Source organism: Glandiceps talaboti, chromosome 9 (assembly GCF_964340395.1).
Source record: "Glandiceps talaboti chromosome 9, keGlaTala1.1, whole genome shotgun sequence".
Lineage (NCBI taxonomy): Eukaryota > Metazoa > Hemichordata > Enteropneusta > Spengelidae > Glandiceps > Glandiceps talaboti.
The window spans coordinates 4,567,764-4,591,882 of NC_135557.1; the positions used below are offsets into that span (position 1 = coordinate 4,567,764).

The 24,119-nt window shown below is 35.2% G+C and overlaps 2 long non-coding RNA genes across 2 annotated transcripts; both read left to right on the forward strand.

Annotated features, from left to right (window-relative positions):
• Window positions 1-277: 277 nt before the first annotated feature.
• Window positions 278-3,564, forward strand: LOC144440484 (uncharacterized). The gene is made up of 4 exons (XR_013481201.1): window positions 278-668; window positions 1,754-1,868; window positions 2,330-2,468; window positions 3,375-3,564. It is a non-coding gene; the product is annotated as an uncharacterized LOC144440484 (long non-coding RNA).
• A 17,156-nt stretch (window positions 3,565-20,720) lies between these two features.
• On the forward strand, window positions 20,721-22,833 carry LOC144440487 (uncharacterized). The gene is made up of 3 exons (XR_013481202.1): window positions 20,721-20,893; window positions 21,969-22,205; window positions 22,442-22,833. It is a non-coding gene; the product is annotated as an uncharacterized LOC144440487 (long non-coding RNA).
• Window positions 22,834-24,119: the final 1,286 nt, after the last annotated feature.

Sequence of the window (24,119 nt, forward strand, 5' to 3'; positions counted from 1 at the left end):
GTTAATCATCAAATAGGCTGACCACATGCTCACTCTCGAACACAGCAACTCCATCGCGATCGGTGCAATTGCCTCCCTTTTTACAGTGTATCCTAGCTCTGGATGGAACGACGTGTCGAACATCGTAGCGCATACACCCAGAGCTGTGTACCCCAACAACTTAAATGGGTGAGAATACGTAACGTAAATGGGTGAAGTATGACATCATAAAATGTTACCAGTCGTGGTCCACACGGAAGCCCATGGTATTTGATTGATACACTATTGAAAAAGAGTTACACTCGTGCATCATTGCTACTATGCAGACGATATAAATACGTGAAATAGGGTTGGCAATTTAGCAGTGGATTTTGCTACATGAGATATACGAATATTTGACCTATGACCCAGTTGAAACTGGCCAATCACTTTGCTTGCCGCGTCTTTTCTTCCAACGGACAGTGTACGTATGTGATTCAACATGGCAGCCTCGCACATTTTCGTCCAACTGTATTTCCCTTTTGACAGTACATTGATCATAAAAAGGGCCGATGAATTAGACGACGATACAAATGTCGAAGTAGGAGTGAGGGTTACATGTAACTTCGAAACAGAGGAAATAACTGAAAGTGGCGAAGCGGTAGTTCACCCACAAGAATACGAGGGAGTGGTGGTATACCATTCGGCGGGTAAGTTATCTTATTTCAACCCACATTTGATTTCCAATGTCTGTTGTATTACCTGACATATATGGTTATGATAAATTCTGTGACAATTTTAACATCTTACAGTTAATAATAATAAGGCTTTTTGATCAAAGATTCATACACATGGGTTGCGTTATTCAACGTTCGGGACGCAATGCATTTGCCGTTGACTTGTCACCTGTGAGTCAGTCCTTGGAACCATCAGTGTTCAATGTCATCAATGACTGTTACAGTGTACTACTTTGAAGAGAGATTGGAAACATGATTTTGAAGAAAGAACAATATTAAAACAATGAAAAATAAGTGACCATGTACAAAGACAAAGTATGACATGGCCACAGTGCATTGTCACTGATACGTGTCACAGTAACGAGCTCGAGAGAATTTGGTAAATTAGTGCAGACTTGCATAACGTCATCAAAGTAATGCCGTTATTATATCAGATCTTTAGTTATCTGTTCAAATTTAATCCGAAAACCTGCTAGCTGTAGTTTAACATCGTAAATTGTATGATGCTGAATTACCTTCAAAAATTGCGGGAAATGATGCCACAAACTATTTCACAGTTTTGGAGTGCTCAGCAGTGCTATGGCAAGTCTCATGCACCACAGGTTTCATCAAGACGATATTCCTATGTTTAGTTTGCACATTTCTGTTTGTTTTGAAATTGTTCATGCCCTTGATATTTATTTTCAAAGCATTGCAAATTTTCTGTGAAAACTATCAAAGACTGACTAGAAAAAAAGTCTGAGACTGAGAAAGAACATTAGTTTTTCGTTCAATTATAATCTGAAAACATCCTTTCTAAACATAGTGTGTATGTGTGCTTGGATTTATTATGAAAGAATGTGTTTTTTTTTAAAATGTATGGATATGAGTGATAATACATGTAGAGTGTGTTCACATTGAATTACAGTTATTATTACAGAAACGAAGGTTCTAATTTTTTTTTAAAGAAGAGGAAAAGAAATTCCCTTACACATAAACTTAGCTTGTGTTGCTTTAAAAAGTAACAATCCTTCAAGTTAAGGAAGTTTATACTTAATCATATGTTGTTACTTTTGCAGGAAAGGATTCTTGTTAAGATTAAAAACAGCCCTAATCTATATGGTGATGTCAAAGTCTCATCTTTAAAGCTGTTCAAGGCAGAGAAGAAGGCTTCATAGTCGAAAGATTATTTTGGTGAGTAAAATATATATGACACTAGAAGAAATATTGGCTTATCAACAATTTGTTTTATAACTCACACAGGCCGACTATTCTTTACACTTGAGAACAGCGAGTTACAACTGTCACAATTATGATGTTTATTTTTAGTCCCAATCAGATGAAGTCCAGGATGAGGACTTATACAATAGGGTCCATCCGGAGTCATTTCTCAGACATGACTGAAGTGATTTCTCTCAAACTTTGCACAAGGACAACATACTATGGAATACATATGCACTTGGTGCAATGTTTCTAAAAGTGTTCTTTTCCTAAAAGAATCAGCAAAATTTGCTCTAGCAACCATGACGCACCCTTAGCAACAACCAAATGTCAGTATTTTATTTTTGTCAACACATACTAATTTTATTTTTGAGTAATGATAAATATGTTTTGTTTAGTTTTTTGACATTTTTTTTTGTTATCAATATCTGTAGGTGTTCTATTGAATGAACTGATTGACATCGTCTTCACCTTTGAAGAGCTTGCAAATAGTTGTGGCATTGGGAAGCGGTTAAAGAGAAGTGGTGTGGAATCTAAAGTACCCTTCGACAGCCATCGAATCGAGGCAAGTAAGTAAGTAAGACAATTAAAAGGAGCAATGTATATTGATAATTATTTATCTTGTATTACAGTGAACCAAGATATTAACATGCAATGTTATATTCGTGCTATAGGAAATCAAGTTGATTATTCACATTTAATTTTAGAGCCAACAAGGTATTCAGTGTTGTTTGTGCACATAAACAATGTGTTGAGAACAATGAAATTTGACATTGGGCTACTGTAAAGTACACATACAGTGCATTAAATAAAAATTTGTTTCTCCTTGTGCCATGATAGTGATGGCAGTCGATAGTAACACTGTATGAAAATGTTATCCTGAGTCTGACTTGCATCTAAAATAATTTACATCTACGGTCACACAGTTTTATTTTCATGTTCATGATTGGGCATAAAATTAAAACTGCCTAAAAATAATTTCCAGTTTCATAGTATTACCTGAAATAGAGTTACACACCCAAATAGAGGCGTAATTGTCATAAAATCAAGCAACCGCAAACTTAAAGAAAAAAGAAACCGTCTGATTTTGTGCAGCACAAATATGCCAACTCCACTAATTGCCGGATCCCATGGTTCCATGCATAGCAACAAATATACTTGTTCCACTCTGACCTCAAGTGTGGCATGAAATATGGCATAGCAGCTATTTGGATTGCTTGAATTTACATTATTTACTAGACTACAGATGCAAATGGATGTCTAATGAGCAATGGTTGTTTCTTTGGATTTACTATGCATGTAATAACCCATTTGTCAGCTTTTTGTGTGTAAGATATAATATGCATTATGAGTTTAATAAGTTGATTTTTAACAAGTCACTATAACTTTAAAATGCAAATGCTTGAGCTTGGTGTTCCTATGAAAATGCATCCGTGACTTCAATCAGATACTAATGTACACGTTTTGTTTTATCTATAGAGTACCTGTTAGCGAGAGAACAGGATTCCGGAATGAAATATGACATCACAGAGACAGCTTTCAATAAAAAAGTTACCAATAAAATAAGCAACGCAAGATGTAAGCATGACCTGGCAAGACTGATATCTTGTAATACCGGTAGTTCCCATTGAATGTTTTAGAACAAAAATTCTTGTTTTTCTGTAAGTTTTGAGCCTGTATCAAAGTGATTTTTAGATATATCACTTCCAATTGTACTTTATCATCTATATTTAGTTCAACAGTATAGTAACAAGAAGTAAATAAATGAAGATTTCTTAGTATATTTTGATTCCGTGCAGGTTTATTGTGTATGCAAGTTCTGTAGTGAAGTCTAATCTGGTGAGTAGTGGACATCCTTTTAAATATGTATTCAAAGAGGTAAAAAAAAAACAATTGCACTTCTACATCACATTCATGAAGTGGACTCACTGGCATATATTTTGTGCATTTGCAAGCTGTCAAATTCAAGTGTACTGCTGAATAACAAACTGTATACAGGCTAATATCTTAACCTTTACATGCAGGCCTTGCTAGCAGTTGAACTGCTAAGCTCATTTAAATATTTCGGCCTATACGCATGCTAAGGAACTGCTAGTGAACTGTGAAGGCTTAACTAGCAGTTGAACTGCTAATCTTGAAGGTTAAGGAGCAGGCCTTGCTAGCAGTTGAACTGCTTAGCTCATTTAAATATTTCGGCCTATACACATGCTAAGGAACTGCTAGTGAACTGCTAAGGCCCTATGTACTGCTTATGGGCAAAAATAACAGTTTGAAGGTTAATATCTTAGCCTTTACATGCTAATATGAAGGTTAAGCGCAGGCCTGCAAGTTTTGTAAGGGAAACTATTAGTTAAAAATAAAAAGAATTGTGAAGTCTCATGAAAAGTAGTGGATAGAGAAACTGACATCAACTTAAAAACGACAATATACAAAATGTATACAACTGTTCTTCTAATCTGTAATGGCTGTAGATCAGAAACTGACATCAACTTAAAAAAGACAATATATACAACTATTCTTCTAATCTGTAATGGCTGTAGATCAGAAACTGACATCAACTTTAAAAAGACAATATATACAACTGTTCTTCTAATCTGTAATGGCTATAGATCAGAAACTGACATCAACTTAAAAAAGACAATAAATACAACTGTTCTTCTAATCTGTAATGGCTGTAGATCAGAAACTGACATCAACTTAAAAAAGACAATAAATACAACTGTTCTTCTAATCTGTAATGGCTGTAGATCAGAAACTGACATCAACTTAAACAAGCGACCTATCGGTCAGAATACCGTAGCTCCGCTGTTTTTTTTATTTTATTTTTTATTTTGGTGACATGTAGAAGTGGTTCAGTTCTTCAGCTCTTTACTATGCAGTTTTGTTTTAGCGATGCAATAAAGTGGTTAGTGGTTTCATATGATGTCTCACTATAAAACACATTTTACACAGAAGTTGGTAATGTATTGTACTTTTATACCATAGTCACCATTTTATAACAAAAATCTACTGTTATGAAAAATTGCACAAAATCTCAGGGAAAAAATGACTGGGAAATGCACACAAGAAAAAAAAGAAAAAAAGAGGATTTGGAGGTTGGCTATAAATAATTCCAGTGTCTTACAGCTTTAACCCTGGAAAATTTTAATGATGAATGAAATAAACTAGGGATCTAAAATAATTTTGAGGCAATTTGAATTTCAATTTTCTAACAAATTTACCAAGTCAACAACATTCAACTTGTACTAGTTGTAGTAGATATATATATATAGGGAAGAAATGTATTAATCGCCATCTTAGTTTCCGTACGGCGACAATCCCCAAGTACCCGAAAGAGAGTCATTCTCAGCCAACAGGGTTCGACACTGGAGTAAAAGTCACTATCCCACAGGACTAGTAAAATTGATAACGTAGTAGTCCTGCAAAAAATTTGGTGGTCCTATCTTTAAGTGCTTTCGCTTGTTCACTTAGGCTCTTCATCTCTCTTCGTTTTTGCTCTACTTCTAATTCACTTTTCCAAACCCCATATTTATTTCAAACACTGTTGTAATTGAACTGTCTATTTTGTTGTAGTTGTTTGTGCATCATCAACTCCTTACTGTAATTTTATTCTCTTTTTTATGTTTTGGAGCTTCTTCTCTTTTTTTTGTTGCTTTCTGTGAGTAGTTTGTCTTAAATGGGGGGGGGGGGAGTAATAAGATGTTATGTGGTCTTATTTCTAGCTTAAATACTACATAACATTTCTGGTACACATTGATCTAACTATTGCATTTTTAAAAGACAAAAAATTACCTTCCCATAGAGCAAGTCTTTATAGTGTTGTCCTTAGTGCATATTAGAATGTATTTACAACATAAAAATAAATAAATTTGAAGGTTACCAGCAGTTACAGCAAAATTTTGTTACTAATTACATGTACAAGTCACTTCGTCTATTTTCGTGTCTATGTACTTCCGGGTTGACATAAACGTTAAACGTGATACAGTCGGCCCTATAATTACTAAGAAATGACAAAACCGTTCGCAAAATAAAGTTCAGGATTTTAATTTTTCAAACTGAATACCAAAACATGAACACGGAACACGGAACACGGAATCGTGTTACTAAGTAAGTTAGCAGTTTCATTGTAGGCTGTAAGTTGTACCGGTAAAAAAAAAACGATCATCACATGTAGGAAGTACAAAAACATAGAACACGTTGTTTTCTTGCTGAATAAACTCACTGAAATAACAACACGGTCAAATTGCGTCTTCGATTTTGACAGCCACCATTGTTATGATTGAGCTTCACTAGTTCCGTTGAACGTGGCCGGGCGAACGCCGACATCCAATTTGTACAGCGTTTTTACAAAGGGAGCTCGTCAATAACCTACCGAATAATTAACTCAGAAACGTAGTTTAAATACTAACTGATCTAAGAATTACTGTTCAGAAAGACTACGCATCCGTACATAAATACGAATTCATGCAACAAAGATTTCAACTTTACTATTTACTTGTTACAGTGTAGAGGACTTATTATACACATATCATCGTACAACTAATTTTATTGGCTATAATATTAGCTACATTTGAAATGTCTCACTTGATTGGCTCATCGTTCGCTATTCCCGTTTTCAAGGGACATTCCGCCAGAATAAAGTGCCACGTAGTACAGCAATGGCGCGAGATCGTCTGTTGGGCGACTTTCCCACCGGGTGTGCTTTTCGAAAACTACACAACACATGCTTTTATGACACGGAATCATAGAAAATCTACCCCGTTTCCAAACTAATCGTAATTTTATCGCGAATAGACAACCGGAGTTGGTCAAAATAGCAAATTAAAAATCAAATGAATTTTACTATGACCGTGAATTCATCATATAGCCGGTGGTTTGAATTCTGAGCTCCCTGATATACCTATCGAAAAGTCACTATCCGGTCGGACTACCTACAATGGGCATTTTATTTAGTAACCTTTACTGGTACATGGTCCTTACAGAAAGTTACTAGACTCGCGGGATAGCGGACCAGCGTGTATGTCGAACCCTTGCCATACGTTACAGCATAGACCCTCCTGGTTACAGTGGTAACACTCATTCATGTTCGATTACCTTTCATAAAGAAAACACAACGAAATGGTTGAAGTGATCTTTTTTTTAATTTCTTTTCATCACAACAACAAAATCTGCGCGATCAAAAGTGTTGTAAACTAAACCAGAAAGAATTATCGGGCTGGCTAAACTTCCCGATGAACTGGAGTAAGGTCCAAGTCCAAGTAAGCCCCGATAGTACGTGAGAAAATCGTCTCAAACTAGCGATACAACTTTCAAAATATAACTTGACATGTCTTCATTTGTTAGAGTTATACAATTCAAGACGGGGTTTCACTCGAAAACAACAATTCTGTGAATAATGACACTGAACGCAGCGATTTCTCGGACGATGTTACCACTGCACTGTAACATATGGCTGACAACGACTTGCTTCTGGGTTAGTCCCTCGTGCATCCGGGTACTTGGGATTGTCGTGCATTATTACCACATCGGCAAGTTTGACGCTGTAATTTTGCCACCAATATTGATCGTACAAAAACAAAACTCCATAAATGAACTACAAAGTACTTTCCCTTTCAAAATGTGGTAATTTTAGAAAGAGTATTATCGTTTTTATTGACGACTGACTCTGTCAAAAACACTTCAGTTCAGGCATGGAAGACTTCTCACAATGATCATATACTAGAATGAACCATTCTGTAGGAGGGGTGGTGTGTGAATTGGATTTGAAGTTTACAAACCTTTTTCGAACAAATATTTGTCATTTGGGCGCACAATGCATAGAATTAAGACTATAGCACATATTACATTGCTTGTTTGACGTCAATAGTGTCTTTTGAAAAGTTGCACTTTACCTAAAGTCTCGCGGACTGATTTCCAATATGGCGTCGGTCATTATGCTCATTAACATATTCATTTTTTTTTCAAATTTCAAAAAAAAAAATCATAAAAAATAGAAGAGAAGACGTGCTGACTTGAAATTAACAAATCTAAGTAAGCTACCCCCTGTGCATCAACACACCAGATATCAAAGCAATCTGACTTAAAGTTTATGAGGAGTTGATGAAAATGTCATTTTTGGAAAAAAAATCATAAAAAATTGAAAATGGCACAGATCAACTTGGCATGAACAAATCTGAATAGCCTCCCCCCCCCCAGGGAACATGCACACCAAATATCGAAGTATTCTGGCTGTTACTTTCAGAGAAAATAGTGAAAATATAAAAGTTTGACGGACACCTATGATTCACTCTACTCTCTATACCTCAATACCCACCTATACCTAAAGCTACGCTTTCAGCTTTCGCTGACAGCGGAGCTAAAAAGACAATATATACAACTGTTCTTCTAATCTGTAATGGCTGTAGATCAGAAACTGACATCAACTTTAAAAAGGCAATATATACAACTGTTCTTCTAATCTGTAATGGCTGTAGATCAGAAACTGATATCAACTTAAAAAAGACAATATATACAACTATTCTTCTAATCTGTAATGGCTGTAGATCAGAAACAGATATCAACTTAAAAAAGACAATATATACAACTATTCTTCTAATCTGTAATGGCTGTAGATCAGAAACTGATATCAACGTAAAAAAGACAATATATACAACTATTCTTCTAATCTGTAATGGCTGTAGATCAGAAACTGACATCAACTTAAAAAAGACAATATATATACAACTATTCTTCTAATCTGTAATGGCAGTAGATCAGAAACTGATATCAACTTAAAAAAGACAATATATACAACTGTTCTTCTAATCTGTAATGGCTGTAGATCAGAAACTAACATCAACTTAGGCTGCTTTCACAAAAACTTGTTAGGGGGGGTCGGGAGATTTTAGGGGGGGGGGGGGCTTGAAAATATATGGATAGTGTGTGTGGGGAGGGGGGGGTACCTGAAAAAATGTTATGGGTTGTAGGGGGGTACCTGTAAATAAATTGACATCATGACTTTTCAAACATGGGAAAATAAGCTTTTAAAATGTTGGTCTTCCTTTTTCAACAACAACAACAACAACAACAACAACAACAACAACAACAACAGCTACAAACAACAGTTGCTCACAAGTTAGTAAAATGAAAAACAAAAACAGCCAAATTTTGATTTTCTTTTAATAAACTGTTAGTTAATGTAATGATAAATTGAAATGGGCGAATTGAGTGGTACAGATTGTTTTTTGTCTGAAAATACCAGTGTCATTCATGTACACTACTATCTACTGAAATTTGGTTCATTTAATGTGTGAAATTACCTTTACACTGTACTGAAAATATTCTTTGTGACATAACTGTGTTTTGGTTTGTGGTTTTCACAATGATATGTAACTTTTTCATGTAAATTCTTACTAGTATTAAATGACAGACAACATTTTACATTTGTAGCTCTTGGAAGTTAAAAAAAAAAGAGTTGGAAAAGGTTCATCTGCCATCAAAATGTAAAAGATGCACCTGCACTAAAACATACTTGACAAGTATCAAAAACTTCTGTGAAAGGTATTTTTTCATCCTATAGATATGACTATAATTTTCAACACAAACTTTTAATAACACATTCTAAATATTTCCTAAAATTAGCATATTGGCAACGTCTGCTACATGTGAAACAGAAGACAATATCTCACAAGCTGAGTTAACAGATAAAAAGTAAAATAACTTTTTTGCACATACTTTTCAACTTTGCATGAATATACTATTACTTGTAAATATAAAGATAAATAAATAAACTTTGACACTATATGGATGTATTCTCAACACCATTAACAAGAGATGATGGTAGTGAAAGACCACCAGATGACTTCCAACCCCGTGCACAACTAAAACACCTGTATAGTAAAGGGTTAGTGTCAAGTAAAAATGTTGAGAAACTTGACGAATTGAGCAAGAAACTGTGTGTCAAGAAAGAGATATTAAAGGGAGCAATCCTTCATTTAGAACAACAGAGAACACTTGCCTCTATGAGGGAAAGAAAAAGAATGAAAGAAAGGGAGCAACGTGCTGAAAAAAAATTGATGAATATGACTGGGATGCGCTTGTCAAAAACAGTGACATTTCCAGATTGAAAGTTAAAGACCTTGATAAGTACCTTACCAACTATGAAATTCCAGCTGTGGCAGGAATGCACAAAATAGACAAAGTTGAGGCTGTAAGATGCCACTATTATCAATCTAAAGAAAGTGAGAGTGATTTGTCATCTGATGACAGTGACAGTGAGAATGATGATACAGCTAGTTCCAACTCTGATGAAGTTGAAGGAGAAATTGGGTTTGATGATGATGATGACAATGCCATGTTTATATACACAAGATCTGGATGGAGAGCTACCACTTGGAAATCAAAAATTTAAATAAACACATTCTGAGACTTTGTTTAAAATCCTGCATTCACCTTTGTAATCTAACGTCAAAACCAGTCCAATAATCAGGCTCTTACAAGGTAAATGTATTACCAGGTTCATTAAGATATACAATTACTATGATAACAGGGCCATCTTAATTATCATTACCACTAATATATATCACTTGATTCCTATTCTGTTAGATGAAATGTGGCTGGCATTTTTGAGTCAGACATTTATTTTCTTTTGACATTTTATTGAACTAATTTACATCAAACAAGAACAGGATACATGGCAATGCATTTTATTAAGAGTGTTTTCAGTGTTTAATATTTAGACCAATTTGATTTCTTTTAGCACACATTTAGGAAACTGAACTGGAACAATACAGTATAAAACTCTCTTTCATGCATCACAATATTTGCAAATACAACTAAAATGACATTCAACTGTAACACTACTAGTATAATGTACTAATACAATATTGAACAGAAAACAAAGACTCAGTTGGTCTGCTGATCATTTTACAATAGTTATTCAAATTGTAATTCATTTGCAAGTATATGTTGTTTTTTTGGAAAGGCAATGCACTGGTTAACATAACATTTTGTTTTAACTGGTGTTTGTGTATATATATACACACAATATACAAATTGATTATATATATAATGGACAAAGTTGGTATGTACAGTTTTGTACTTGGTATGGAATGTTACAGCACAGGAAGAGTATTCCAAAAAAAATTTATTCAGGTGGGGGGTACTTGAAAATTTATTCAGGTGGGGGGGGGGGGGGGGGGTACTTGAAATATTTGGGGCTTTGGCAGGGAGGGGGGGGGTACTTGAAAAATTTTGGAATATGGCAGGGGGGAACTTGAAAAAAAAATTAGGGTTTTACAAAAAATCTCCCGACCCCCCCCCCCCCCCCCCCAACAAGTTTTTGTGAAAGCAGCCTTAAAAAAGACAATATATACAACTGTTCTTCTAATCTGCAGGGCTTGAAATTAGCGATAGTCAATTGACTACCAGTTTTTCAAAAATGACTACCAAGTTCGAAAACTGGTAGTCATCCTTGACTCCCACAAAAATCCTGGGGACACAAACCCACCGTATGCATGGAAGGCCTGCTGACTAGTTGGTGATGAAGCGTGAGCGCTGGACTCTAAAGCTACATGTGATTAGATGCGGCTGGCATGTTTGGTATTGCTTACTTTGTAGTCAATAACAGTGGCTTGGTAAAATAAACAAAATACATGTAGCTTATATGTGATGTTACAAACACCATAACGTCTACTCAAACGCAACACTCTATTGATTTCATGACTGTTTCATTGTCTTTTCCATGTCACACAGTTGCGATCAAAATGATACAAAACTTGGGATATGGAATAATATCATTCTCCCACCACTAATCGTGAATGTAATAGTATTTTACAACTAGTCATTCAATACTATATATGATACCTCAATTTAGTGGAAGGATGAAAAATCGAAGCCCCTAGCCAAGGAGACAAATCCTAGACATAATCAGAATGACTTTCTATGTTTATAGATAGTAACAGATAAGATTTGATGGGGACATGCCTTGGCGCTTACTATTTCTCTCTAGGGTTGGGTCATAGCATGTTATTTTTTAATTTTAAGCGAAAATGAAATGGATGGTGACCGTGTGTATTTTTTATCATATGACGTTTTATATAATAATAAATTTAATTAATAATAAATAGCATAAATGCTTAGATTTGACAGCATTTGTGTTATAAGTTTGACAAGCAACCCACACACCCGAAATGGTGTGAGCCACTAATCATAACGTGTAACTCTACACTTCACACCGTTATTGATTCAGTGAAATAAACTACAACATGGTAATGACGTAATTTTGCTGTGTGACTAGTGATTTAGTTTAAGTGTTTTGAAGTTTATTTCTGTCAATCTCTCAGTCACGTCCTGTATATACATGTATATGTATGAAGCCAGTAACTGTTTGGTGTGTGTGTTTGTGTGTGTGTGTGTGTGTGTGTGTGTGTTGGGGGGGGGGAGGGGTTGTACATGTATACATGTGTGTCTGAATGAATGAATGAATGTAAAATATGTGTATATTTATTGTGTACGTGTTGTGCCAAAATTTGTGTCAGTTTGAGGTTTCCAAGTGGACATTGCAAAATAAGAGCTTGGTACACACAATAATCATTTATATGATATTTACTTACTATGATACTAGTATGATATTACATGTAGTATTTTAGGACAGGTCAAATGTTTGCATAATATGAATGTCACTAATTTAAAAAAAACTCAAGTGTTATCAGAACGTTTATTACTTAATGTTTTGTTGACTACCAGTTTTAAAAAGTGGTAGTCAAAGTGACTACCAACTAAAAAAGTTAATGCAAGCCCTGAGTTCTGTAATGGCTGTAGATCAGATTAATAACACAGAGACCATATGGAAAACAACAGTAACTATCTGAACTTGACACTTACACATTAAAATAAAATAAAAATAAATAAAAATAACAATTTACTGATCTCACCTATTCTAAAATTAAACGTAATCAAAACCACACAATTGTAAAATAATCTGAAGCATCTGTAGACAATTCCTGCAAGGATTGTACCAGGGTTTTGTTGTTGTAAATTTGTAAAACAAAAACTGTGAAGAAAATAGAATTGAGATGAAAATAGAAATGACTGCATATTTTAAAAGTGACAAATGCCAAATAATTTCTCTTTGCAAAATTTGTGACCATAATAATATTTTTATGATACTTGGTGTAATTCTTCAGTCAGTTATTTTGTTTTATTCATACCTGGTAAATCGGTAAGGTAGTCAACCAGAAACCACAGTTTTCACTGTAGTGATTCCCTTACGAGAGGCATTCAGGTTTTGTTTTATTCATACCTGGTAAGGTAGTCAACCAGAAACCACAGTTTTCACTGTAGTGATTCCCTTACGAGAGGCATTCAGGTTTTGTTTTATTCATACCTGGTTAGGTAGTCAACCAGAAACCACAGTTTTCACTGTAGTGATTCCCTTACGGGAGGCATTCAGGTTTTGTTTTATTCATACCTGGTAAGGTAGTCAACCAGAAACCACAGTTTTCACTGTAGTGATTCCCTTACGGGAGGCATTCAGGTTTTGTTTTATTCATACCTGGTAAGGTAGTCAACCAGAAACCACAGTTTTCACTGTAGTGATTCCCTTACGGGAGGCATTCAGGTTTTGTTTTATTCATACCTGGTAAGGTAGCCAACCAGAAACCACAGTTTTCACTATAGTGATTCCCTTACGAGAGGCATTCAGGTTTTGTTTTATTCATGCCTGGTAAGGTAGTCAACCAGAAACCACAGTTTTCACTATAGTGATTCCCTTACGGGAGGCATTCAGGTTTTGTTTTATTCATACCTGGTAAGGTAGTCAACCAGAAACCACAGTTTTCACTGTAGTGATTCCCTTACGGGAGGCATTCAGGTTTTGTTTTATTCATACCTGGTAAGGTAGTCAACCAGAAACCACAGTTTTCACTGGTCAATAAGTCTGTTTGGGTAACCTCAGAATACAAACTTTGATTTTATGTATTGAAATACATAAATTTGTAACCGTGGTAACATTCCTACAATTTATCACAGTTTCTTTCATTTGTCACAAGATATTGGATATATGTTATTTTTTCTTTTTAAACAGAAAACATCTCTAGTATGATATTATTTCCATGGAAACATATAAGTTGATAACTTAAAAATTTACATATTTAGTTGATATTTTAGTTTGTGACATTCCTCTTAGATTAGTTTTAAGGATAAAATTACTCATTGGTTGTTGATCTTGTCACCATGATAATCAGAATACTACTGAGGTATTGCAATTTAAAGCTAACATAACAATATATTCATAATCACAATGTAATCAGCATTACTTGTTGCTATGGTTACAAATGTCTGTCAAACATCTAAAAAGTGATAATATTGCTCCAATAATTTGAAGGTAGTTTTTAGCACAACTGAACTGAGGTTCAGTAGTGCTATAGGGATCGCCCGGCGTCTGTCTGTCTGTCTGTCTGTCTGTCTGTCTGTGTGTGTGTGTGTGTGTGTGTATGTGTGTAAACAACTTAAAGTCAAAAACTGCTGAACCGATTGCCATGATATTTGGTAGGTCCATTACCTTGGGTGTCTAGTTGGGAAATTGTTCAAATCAAAATGATCGCATCACAGGTGTGTGATTTGGGTCAAAAAATGTGATTTTCCTTCAAAATCTTCTTTGTTCTCAGTGAACACCATGAGGGGATGTGTTAGGTAACGTTATACAATCACTGGGCAAAGTTCATATGCACATTCTAAATCCAGTTATTACAATAGGTTATGTAAATAAGACTGGTAAATATGCCCTTTCTTTCTTGGTGGAAATTTTACTAAGTTTGAAATGAAAATGATTGCAGCATGAGGGTGATCATTGATTTGGGTAAAAAACATGATTTTTAGCACAACTGAACTGTCTGTCTGTGTGTGTGTGTGTGTGTGTGTGTGTGTGTGTGTGTGTGTGTGTGTGTGTATGTGTGTAAACAACTTAAAGTCAAAAACTGCTGAACCGATTGCCATGATATTTGGTGGGTCCATTACCTTGGGTGTCTAGTTGGGAAATTGTTCAAATCAAAATGATCGCATCACAGGTGTGTGATTTGGGTCAAAAAATGTGATTTTTGGTCAAAAAACTTAAACTCAGAAACTACTGGGCAGATTGGTGCAAAATTTGGTGGGAAGATTCTTTAGGGGGTGTAAAGTAAGATTTGTTCATGACATGATGATTCCATCAGTGATATGCAAATTAGGGCTAAAAATGTGTCTTTTTGGTTAAAAATCTATAATTCCAAAACTACTGAGCAGATTGGGCTGAAATTTGATGGGGATGCATCTAGGGATGTATGGACGAAGATATATTAAGCATACAATGATTCCATGAGTGATATGCAAATTAGGTGTAAGAATTTTCATTTTTGGTCAAAAACTTATATCTCAAAAAGTACTTGGTCAATGAGTCTGAAACTTGGCGAGATGTTTCTGAAACTGTTATTCTGCAGATTTTCTTCAAAATATTTTGACAAAATTGGCCCTAGCGACCATGACCACGCCCTTTAGCAACAACCAAATGGCAGTATATTTTGGTCAAATAACAACATCATCTGATAGGCAAGTGAGTAAACATTCAAAAAATGTGTGCAAATACCCTAGTAACCATGACCACGCCCATGTCAACAGCCAAACGGTGGTGTATTTCACAAAGATAACAATGGGGTTTAATAGACAAATGAATAAACATTCAAAAAATGTATGCAAATACCCTAGTAACCATGACCACGCCCATAGCAACAGCCAAACGGTGGTGTATTTCACAAAGGTAACAATGGGGTTTAATAGACAATTGAATAAACATTCAACAAATGTATTTAAATTTGCCTAGCAACAAGACCATTCCCATAGCAACAGCCAAATGATCACGTGTATTGCAAAGACAATATCAGGAATTCATACACAAGTGAACAAAAACATACATAAATGTATGCAAATATATCTAACAACATGACCACGCCCATAGCAACAGCCAAATGATAGCATTTATCGTAAAGATAGCAACATGGTTGGATAGGCAACTGGATAGTTATTCAGCAAATGAACACCTATTGTTAGCATGGACTAGCATATGGATAAACATTTAAAACTGTACAGTTGTGCTACAACGCCATTGGCGGTATTTTTAATTTCTATCCTTGATTAACATTTATGATTTTGATAAAACTACATGAAAATTATATTCTTTATATAAAAACTAATTTGCTAGAATTTGTACAAAATTCATCGTACCATTTTAGTATTTATTGACAACTGACCAGCTAGATGCAACCTAAGTGGTCATTTCACTTTATTTTAGTATTTATTGACAACTAATCAGCTAGATGCAACCTAAGTGGTCATTTCACTTTATTTTAGTATTTATTGACAACTAATCAGCTAGATGCCACCTAAGTAGTCATTTCACTTTATTTTAGTATTTATTGACAACTAATCACCTAGATGCAACCTAAGTGGTCATTTCACTTTATTTTAGTATTTATTGACAACTAATCAGCTAGATGCAACCTAAGTAGTCATTTCACTTTATTTTAGTATTTATTGACAACTGACCAGCTACTAGTAGATGCCACCTAAGTGGTCATTTCACTTTATTTTAGTATTTATTGACAACTAATCAGCTAGATGCAACCTAAGTGGTCATTTCACTTTATTTTAGTATTTATTGACAACTAATCAGCTAGATGCAACCTAAGTGGTCATTTCACTTTATTTTAGTATTTATTAACAACTAATCAGCTAGATGCAACCTAAGTGGTCATTTCACTTTATTTTAGTATTTATTGACAACTAATCAGCTAGATGCAACCTAAGTAGTCATTTCACTTTATTTTAGTATTTATTGACAACTGACCAGCTAGATGCAACCTAAGTGGTCATTTCACTTTATTTTAGTATTTATTGACAACTAATCACCTAGATGCAACCTAAGTGGTCATTTCACTTTATTTTAGTATTTATTGACAACTGACCAGCTAGATGCAACCTAAGTAGTCATTTCACTTTATTTTAGTATTTATTGACAACTAATCAGCTAGATGCAACCTAAGTGGTCATTTCACTTTATTTTAGTATTTATTAACAACTAATCAGCTAGATGCAACCTAAGTAGTCATTTCACTTTATTTTAGTATTTATTGACAACTAATCAGCTAGATGCAACCTAAGTGGTCATTTCACTTTATTTTAGTATTTATTGACAACTAATCAGCTAGATGCAACCTAAGTGGTCATTTCACTTTATTTTAGTATTTATTAACAACTAATCAGCTAGATGCAACCTAAGTAGTCATTTCACTTTATTTTAGTATTTATTGACAACTAATCAGCTAGATGCAACCTAAGTGGTCATTTCACTTTATTTTAGTATTTATTAACAACTAATCAGCTAGATGCAACCTAAGTGGTCATTTCACTTTATTTTAGTATTTATTAACAACTAATCAGCTAGATGCAACCTAAGTGGTCATTTCACTTTATTTTAGTATTTATTGACAACTGACCAGCTAGATGCAACCTAAGCAGTCATTTCACTTTATTTTAGTATTTATTGACAACTAATCAGCTAGATGCAACCTAAGTGGTCATTTCACTTTATTTTAGTATTTATTGACAACTAATCAGCTAGATGCAACCTAAGCAGTCATTTCACTTTATTTTAGTATTTACTGACAACTGACCAGCTAGATGCAACCTAAGTGGTCATTTCACTTTCACCGTGATCACCTTACAGACTCAGCTATAAAGTTAGATACGTTTAGCTTTGTTTTTGTTGCATTATCATTTACTTGGACAAATTTGTTATAGTCTGTTGTATGTTTTCCAGCATTTCTTCCACAATCTGAGGTTTTCATGCTTCACAAGTTATTATTAAACTTTTTTATTTGTTTTTCTGTTTCAGAATGAGTGGTTAAATTGAAAGTGTTACATGGATGTCATGATGAGTAGTATTGACTATGATAGATGTAGAGTAACAATTAACGAACAAGAACAGTCTACAATTAGTACTAAAACAGTAGGACAAGATATTGGAGGTAGTTAGTGTTTGTTATTTATTAACTCTGTTTTTTTGTACACAAATCAATAGAGTAACAATTAATGAACAAGAACAGTCTACAACTAGTACTAAAACTATAGGACAAGATATTAGAGGTATAGTTAGTGTTCACTGTTTGTTATTTACTTTCTGTTTTCTGTACACAAATCACTACCTATCTACAGAACAAACGTGCAAAAAATGGGCATGTCTGGTACCATTCTAGACTGTAAGGTACATTGTGTTGCAGACAACCCTATCCCGCTTCTAAACCACGTCTGTACTAAACTGCCCAATATCCTTCATAGTGCAAACAGATTTGATTGCAAACAATTGAATATAGCTATGATGTCTAAATAACGATGATGCCATTTCGGAGACCAACCATTTAATATTTTCTATAGTAAACATAAGTTTCCAGCCAAAGTCTGTGATAATTTATTAAGGACAAACTATTGACAAGTATCACCAAAACAACAACCGTTCTTATCATCAGAAGTAGAAACTATTCAGCCTGTAGTATTTCAATCTACAAAAATAGCCTTTGATTGAACTTGTAATCAACTTCAAAGCAAGGCCTTTTGATCTTGCAGGCACACCGGTAGACACACATAGTAGTACAGACTTGAGAGGTAGTTGATAGTGTGACACAGATCTCACAGACTAGTAGTACAGACTTGAGAGGTAGTTGATAGTGTGGTACAGATGTTGTATCTTACAGACTAGTAGTACAGACTTGAGAGGTAGTTGATAGTGTACAGATGTTGTATCTCACAGACTAGTAGTACAGACTTGAGAGGTAGTTGATAGTGTGACACAGATGTTGTATCTCACAGACTAGTAGCTAGTACAGACTTGAGAGGTAGTTGATATTGTGACACAGATGTTGTATCTCACAGACTAGTAGTACAGACTTGAGAGGTAGTTAATAGTGTGACACAGATGTTGTATCTTACAGACTAGTAGTACAGACTTGAGAGGTAGTTGATAGTGTGGTACAGATGTTGTATCTTACAGACTAGTAGTACAGACTTGAGAGGTAGTTGATAGTGTCCCTTACCAAACTGAAAGCTCAGTACCAAGCTGTCAAAGAGCTTTTTCAGGGCTTTTCAGCTCTGTGGCACACTACCAACAGTTCTATTGCAGACATTCAAAAATGTGTTGAGCTGCTGAATGTCTGCAACAGACTTCTAGGGTTTATGTCTGTTAGGAAAAAAATTCTTAAGCTTACTGACAGCTGTCTGCATCTCACTGACAGCTGTCTTCAGCTCACCAACAGCTACTTGCAGTTTACTGGCAGCTGTCTTCAGCCACAGGAGTTAATTTCTAAATAATGTCTGTCAGGAGTGTTTACACTTTGCTCTGTCATGGGCAAAACGACAAGCAGCAGACTTTTAGCAGCTCTTGTTGTAGTTTCCAGAATATTTTAAAGTTACCTGGACAGTGGCAATGTGGAAGGACATACCAATCCAAGGGTTTTCTGTTAATATGCTTCTGTGTCATAATAAATATTGCTTGGAATTATACTTGCCTAAATACTTATTCACTAAAACATACATCAAACGTATGCAGGTGAATGTAGGTAATATTTATAAGAATGCCTGCAACACCATCAAATGTCCAATAACTACAGTACATTTACATGTTAAAATATATTTATTAAGTTTCATTGTTAAGTATAAACACTGGAATCTGTTCTTGTTAAAATGTAAACCAGCTGCATGAACAACAAAATCAATCCTTACAGAATACCTCTAATATAAAATGTACATGTATACATTTATTATTTGCATCGTTCACACTCACAACTTACCGAGATTTAATGTAACTGTTTTCTCAAATTATTTGTAATATGTCACCTACATAACAAACATCCATTTTAAAATCATTTGCCAGATTTAGTATTCTGGGTTTGTGATAGCCATGCACGTATATTAGTGTGAAATTTGTTTACTATACTTCAACTTGGGACTAGCAATTAGTGGTTACATATGCAGAAACACGGCCCATTTTCAAGGCTACTACAGGAAATGTCCCCTGCATTTCTTGACTTGGGCCGGTCGTGTAGCGTATAGGCATTGAAAAGAGTGGTTCATTTTGGGCCGCATATGATCGGCCTCGCCAATATCTGAGTTTTCATTTTCACTATAGTCGGTCATATTCAGGGTTGTCATACCCTCTTCATTGTCAAATAACTCACAGTTGTCTTCATTTTCCTCCGTTATGTTATAACATGAATAAATAAATATGACGCTCGCCATCTCCTTCCTGTCGATCATCTCATTAGTCTACCAAACTCGCTTGAAACGGTATCGGTATTGTCTGTGTACGTGTTCGTGTGTTGTTGATGTCGAGGGACATCACCCGGAAGTGATGGGAGTTCATCGTGTGTAGGCCAATGATCGCAAAGTTGTCCTCAGAACTGGAATGGCCACTTTTCGCTTCCATCTCTCATAGATTGCCATTTTGCTTCAACTTTTGGAGATTACAAGTATACTGCTCTGTTTTGAGTCGATACGTAACGTGAACGTACGGTGTAAACAAACCCCTAGCCCTGAGATCGCTGGCTTAGGTTACATCCACAATATAGCGTCACAGGCTCTTTCAAAGCTTGTGGAAAAACTGCGAGGAACAAACATTTTGTTTATGGCTAATAACAGCGCAAACATGGATAATATGAAAGAAACAAAATAATAAACAAAAATATATTTTTTCAAAATTGAATCAACGACTGTTGTAAAGTTTACAACGCATTGCAGTTTTGAAATTATTGTGAACGAGGCTATGACGTATCAGCCAATCAAATCAACGGGCGCAATCTCACCAGCACTTCAAATCAGAAAATGTTGGAATGAAACGGAAGATGGCGGCCGTGATTCACAAAGGCAAAGAAAATCGTCTTCGACAACTGATCATGAGAAGAGGTATACATCAAGACCTACTCATTTTGGTGATGAAGGTATGTTAATTTAACTGACGCTTTCATAGCATATTATAGGCTCTGGTGTTTTTTTAAACGATAGAATCCTGGTCGTCTATGTGTAGACGTTATATCTTATTTACTTAGTAATAGTACAGTACTCGTGGCCGTACGATCGGAGGCTTTTCAGACATAGACCTAGACCTCGGTTGCATACATAGACTTCTACAACTGTTTGAAACTTCCGAAAGTTGTTTTTAAAGTACATCTGATATACATGTAATATTCAAGTTGGAGTGTCCACTTTGTCGATTGAAAGTAGGAAAGAATGCACTGCTTGCCTGGTGCCGTGTGTAAACTGGATTACACCCCCCCCCCCCCACGATTTATCGTGTAACAATTATTAGTTTCTCGTCGAAAGAGTTCCTATGTACCGCACTGAGTCTTGTTAGAAAAAGTGACAAATTAATTTATTCAATTAAGATATGGAATGGAACAATGTTGGAGTGTTTTGTAGAAACCAGTGTGTCACAAATCATTTAGTAGTAGTACTAACCCTATGATCACAGCCACATTTACACAGTGCTCTGTCATACATTGTACATGCAGAACACTTTTCACCAACTTGATGTATGTCATTGAGGTCTGTCCGTATGTGTGTATGTGTATACATACGTATGTATTTATTTAATAAGGGTATGAACTTTCATTTTAATCAAAGATTGTCATGTTTAAAATGCTTCATATTGATGTATTTGTGTATTCATTACGTTATAGTGCAAATTATAGAACACAACACATATTTAGTTGTAAGGAGAGAGTAAGAATATGGAACTCTTGTTAAGGCATTGTGGCCATCAGACAAGCAATATTAATTATCCTTGTCTTATTCTAAGTAGAAATGTTAAGTGTGACAATGTGGGAAGACTGCGAGTTATAAAAATGTTGTTCCTTAATTATGGCTGCTCTGATGTACTTTTGTATTACCTAGGGTGTACCACTGTTAACACACTACAAGAATATACATTTTGTAGATTCTATTTACCAGTTGATAATTTTTGTTTTGCCAAAATTAGTGTTACTTACATGCATGTTTTTATTTGTTGCATCTTAGAGTAGAAACTCAAGATGACTTTAGAAAAAGCAGTGTCAACATAAAAGTACAAAAAACAGAAAGTGGACAAAGAAAGCAAACTCCAGCAGGACAAAAAATGGAACACATGCAGCACAGCAAAGCAATAAAGCAAAGACTGACAAAAATAGAGAAATTGCTGAAGAGAAGCAAGCCAAACGCCTAGCAAAGTTGTATGGCAACTTTAAAAAGGATGAAGGAACAGGCCTACTTTCAAAGGTACTAGTAACTTTTTTAATCTGTTAGTGTATAAAAACAAAACAGAGCAATATAATTCCCCGAGAGGAGCAAATAGTAAAAAGACACAGGACAGTTGGCATTTCTATAGATTCTTTGTTTGTAGCATGTAACTGTTTATTAGAAACAAAAGATAAAATGAACTGTGTACCTCTCCCTTCACATTCATAACAAATATTTCTTTTGTTAATTGATTGCTCTTGTTTCTTTCTTTGCAGTGACTTTCAGGAACCAATGGATATTGATTGATCTGATTCTGATCCTGATTCTGCCAAACTGATGATGTAAACTACCGAAGTGATGATGTAAACTGCCAATGTGATGATGTAAACTGCCGAAGTGATGATGCCAATGATGAACACAATGGCTTTAGCTTATATAATGACTGAAAGTGAAATAATGTCAGACTCTGAAACTCCAGCAACTGTTGAAAGCCAAACTCAAATTGCCAGAGCTCTTTCACATGTATGATGTAGGTAATTCTTTAGATTTGATTTGAAGAACCCCATCATTAAGGGACATATATTTTTTGTCTTCTAATCACGGGATGAATACAGGTACTATTGTTAAACTCAGGTATGTTGGTACTGTCATTTCACTACAGACATGTCTCAAGCCTTTTAGTTATTTTGAAAAAAAGCAATAAAGTTGCTTCTTGTTTTCATTTAATTCTTCTTCTGCATGATTTACTGGTTGCAAAAGTATGTGCCTGTGTGTGTAGTATGTACATACATACATATATGTGTATCCCCTAAAACATGTAAGTGAACAAACTTTGTGAGTTTGTGAAACTGACATTTTTGAAATATGTTTCAGTGGGAACAAGCATTCAAATCAAATATGGTCAGTCCTGATATACATTTGTATATCAAATATATTTCCCCAACGTGTATAAGCATGTTTTAAGTGTCAAAATTAATATGGTTTAAAACATGTTTAAAAGTAGTTTCAAATGAGTTGACTAAGGACTTCTGACATGTTTAAAACACGAATGAAACACTCAAAACTGATCAGACTTGTTTTGAACTAGTATAGAACACTTTTTAAACTAGTGGATTTTTGGTAAGGAATTCCCCTTTTGCAGTGTGCCAATGACACCTGTCAGAAGTCTGCTTATAGTCTTTCAGCAGTCTGTCACAATGCTGTCAGAAGGCTGTTGTTAGTCTGTCAGGTCTGTTAGTGGTCTTTCAGATGTCTGAGGATAGTCTTACATAAGTCTGTTATAAAGCAGTTGAATGTCTGTCAGGTATTTACCTGAGCTGTTGAGAGTTGTTCTCTGCAGCTCAAATCTAATTACGTATGCACAAAAATCAGCCTTCCGGCAGCTAACTGTCAGAAGTCTTTTTGAGAGCTGCTGCAGCTCAAAAACAGCTGTCTTATTTCGGTAAGGGGTGACACAGATGTTGTATCTTACAGACTAGTAGTACAGATTTGAGAGGTAGTTGCATAGTGTGACACAGATGTTGTATCTTACAGACTAGTAGTACAGATTTGAGAGGTAGTTGATAGTGTGGTACAGATGTTGTATCTTACAGACTAGTAGTACAGACTTGAGAGGTAGTTGATAGTGTACGTGGTACAGATGTTGTATCTTACAGACTAGTAGTACAGACTTGAGAGGTAGTTGATAGTGTGGTACAGATATTGTATCTTACATACTAGTAGTACAGACTTGAGAGGTAGTTGATAGTGTACGTGGTACAGATGTTGTATCTCACAGACTAGTAGTACAGACTTGAGAGGTAGTTGATAGTGTGGTACAGATGTTGTATCTTACATACTAGTAGTACAGACTTGAGAGGTAGTTGATACCCTTACCAAACTGAAAGCTCAGTACCAAGCTGTCAAAGAGCTTTTTCAGAGCTTTTCAGCTCTGTGGCACACTACCAACAGTTA